Genomic DNA, 3,733 nt, shown 5'->3' with positions numbered 1-3,733 from the left:
TCAATGCAAGGGTAGGCTCAGATCGTGAGGCATGGCCAAACGTCTTAGGTCACCACGGCACAGGGAAAATGAACGACAACGGCCAGAGACTTCTGGAACTCTGCTGTTACCACAACCTATATATAACTAACACCTTCCAGAACAAAGCATGCCACAAAGTATCTTGGAGACATCCCAGGTCAAAACACTGGCACCAGCTGGATCTAGTCATCACTAGGCGAGACTCTATCAACAGTGTCTACAACACAAGAGCCTACCACAGCGCTGACTGCGACACAAACCACTCGCTTATTGCCTCCAAAGTAAAGCTGAAACCAAAGAAGCTCCACCACACCAAGCAGAAGGGCCAGCCTCGCATCAACACCAGCAAGACAGCCTACTCACAAAAGAACGATGACTTCATTGTAAGGCTCAAAGGAACACTGACATACAGACAAGAAGAGAACGCCGAGGATAGATGGAACTCCATCCGCAATACCATCTACAGTGCCTCAGTTCAAACCTACGGCAAAAGGGAGCATAAGAACGCGGACTGGTTTGAAGCCAACATAGCAGAAATGGAGCCTGTCATCAACGCAAAACGCAGCGCGATGATTGAATACAAGCGCGAGCCATCTCAGAGGAATCTGCTGGCACTGAAAGCTGCCCAAAGCAAGGCCCAGCAAACAGCACACCACTGCGCAAACGACTATTGGCTCCAGCTATCGGAGAACATTCAGCAAGCCTCAGACACCGGCAACATCAGATGCATGTATGAGGGCATCAAGCAAGCGACAGGCAAGCCAGTGAAGAAGTACGCACCCCTGAAATCCAAGACGGGGGAGGTAATAACAGACCAAGACAAACAGATGACGAGGTGGGTTGAACACTACCTTGAGCTGTACTCCAGAGAAAATCTGGTCTCCCAGGAAGCACTCAATGCGTTGGAAGATCTGCCCGTGCCAGAGGAGCTAGATGCGGAACCCACGTTGGAGGAACTCAGCAAAGCAATTGACGCTCTGTCATGCGGTAAAGCTCCAGGTAAAGACGGAATACCCCCTGAGATCATGAAGTGTGGGAAACCAGCCCTGCTTTAGCCACTCCACGAGCTTCTCTGTCTGTGTTAGAGAGAAGGCAATGTACCGCAAGACATGCGAGATGCTAAGATCGTCACACTATATAAGAACAAGGGCGATCGCAGTGACTGTAATAATTACCGCGGGATATCCCTCCTCAGCATCGTTGGTAAAGTCTTCGCACGTGTGGTCCTTGCTCGTCTACAGGTCCTAGCTGATCGCGTCTACCCAGAGTCCCAGTGCGGGTTCAGGGCAGAGAGGTCCACAGTCGACATGATTTTCTCTGTACGCCAGCTCCAGGAGAAATGCCGCGAGCAACAAATGCCACTCTCTATGGTATTTATAGACCTCACTAAGGCTTTCGACTTCGTGAGCAGAAGAGGCCTGTTCCAGCTGCTCAAGAAGATTGGCTGCCCCCCTCAGTTGCTCAGCATCACTGCCTCCTTCCACGACGACATGAAGGGCACTGTCAGCTTTGATGGCGCATCATCGGAACCATTCACGATCAAAAGCGGTGTGAAGCAGGGCTGTGTACTTGCGCCAACACTGTTTGGAATCTTCTTTTCCTTGTTGCTGAAGTTTGCATTCGGAGAGTCTGAAGAGGGCATCCATCTGCATACCAGAAGCGACGGGAAGCGTTTCAACCTGTCCCGCTTGAGAGCCAAGACCAAGGTCCGCACAGTTCTCATTAGAGAGATGCTGTTTGCCGACGATGCTGCCCTGGCCTCACACACAGAAGAAGTCCTCCAGCGACTGATGGACAGGTTCGCCCATGCCTGCAAGCAGTTTGGGCTGACCATCAGCATCAAGAAAACCAACGTCATGGGCCAGGATGTCCCTGCACCACCATCGATCAGCATCGACAACGAGGAGCTTGAGGTCACTGACCACTTGACGTACCTGGGTTCAACAGTTACCAACAACCTGTCACTCGATGCCGAAATCTCCGAGCGCATCGCCAAAGCCGCTGCCGTCATGGGGATGTTGAATAAGAGAGTGTGGAGCAACAACCAGTTGACTAAAAACACCAAGCTCAAAGTGTATCAGGCGTGCGTCCTCAGTACCCTGCTATACAGCAGTGAATCCTGGACCGCATACGCCAGACAGGAGAATCGCCTGGGAAGCTTCCACCTCCGCTGCCTCCGGCGTATCCTGGGCATTACATGGCAGGATAAAATTACCAACACTGCAGTGCTGGAGAAAGCAGGCTCCCTCAGCATGCACCTCATGCTTTGCCAGCGTCGGATGCGTTAGCTCGGACATGTGCACCGCATGGAAGATGGACGCATCCCCAAGGACATCCTGTGCAGCCAGCTAGCCCTGGGACACCGCCCAGCGGATCGCCCAATGCTACGCTTCAAAGATGTCTGCAAAAGAGACATGAAGCTGACAGACATTGACCCGACATTGACCCGAACAGTTGGGAACTCGTGGCAGCTGACAGCGGATGCTGGCGCCACACTGTGCATGAGGGAGTCAGGAGAGGGGAGGAAAAGAGGAACCTCCAGCTGGAGAACAAAAGGGAACAGAGGAAACAGAGACAGCAGAGCCAGACCTCAGACCAGCCGTCCGATTTCATTTGCCTCACTTGTGGCAAGGACTGTCATGCCAGGATAGGTCTGCTGAGCCATTCCAGACGCTGCTCTCAACCAGACTGATTTGACAAGACAGGGCGCAACCATTGTCTCCCGGGACAGAAGGATGCCTACTACTATATTATTTCCTACGAGCCTTTGTAGCAAGGTCATCATTTGATGACCAGTGTAATGTCGACCTAGAATGAGCCACCGTTTAAAACACGCCTGCCTCTATAACATGGCATCGAAAGTTGATTGGGAAAGGCACTTGAAGTGGTTAGTCTGTCAAAGACTCGATACTTAAATATGCTGATACATCTGCGTCAGGTAAGTTCTTGAGGATTATGATGAGAAAGGCTCGCTTTTGTGGGAGCTCCAGATCGTCAAACATCAGGCATGACTGAGCCATGACGTCGCTCAGTTGGGAGCAGGTCAATTTGTTGGGATCGTATTTTTTTCAGTGAAAGGACTGATGAATGAAATATACGTATATATTGAGGAGCGGGTTATACACGAAAGGATAAAGGTGATCCTCGCACTCGCAGAGGTCGTGAATTCGATTTCTGTTAAGGCCACCGGAACTTTCAGGTGATTTTAAAAGAGATAATTACTTGATTTGATTGGCCAGATAATTTATCTTTCGTCTGTAATCCGCACTTCAGATATATCCATTTATTTCAAGATATGTTTCAGTTATCATTTATTTATTTCACGATTACACCAATTTTCTCCACACCTATGACCAACGGCCCATTTATGTGCTTCAACACGTGGAGTGTTGGGGAGTTAGGTGAGTGGGTTGTGTAGAAAAATTGAACCGAGAATTTTAGGTTTTAATTGTCTATGATTTGTTTATTATTCATGCAATAGGCGCACATATACAATAAATACAGATCAAATCATGCCCTAATTTACGATAACACCTTTGTTTCCCGTTCTATTTCTTAGGTCCTTAGGTCGCTAACGTACTAACGCGTGTGAAATTTGCAATCGACAGTACTGCATTTCATTTGTTTGTTTGTCTCTTTTTTTTCCTTTTTGTTTTTTTTCCATTGCGGATATTGCATCATTTTCAAAGTGGTACTATGACGAAAATCGCAT

Source organism: Montipora capricornis, chromosome 8 (assembly GCF_036669925.1).
Source record: "Montipora capricornis isolate CH-2021 chromosome 8, ASM3666992v2, whole genome shotgun sequence".
In the NCBI taxonomy this organism is placed as follows: Eukaryota; Metazoa; Cnidaria; class Anthozoa; order Scleractinia; family Acroporidae; genus Montipora; species Montipora capricornis.
Note: the sequence above shows the minus strand (reverse complement) of the source record.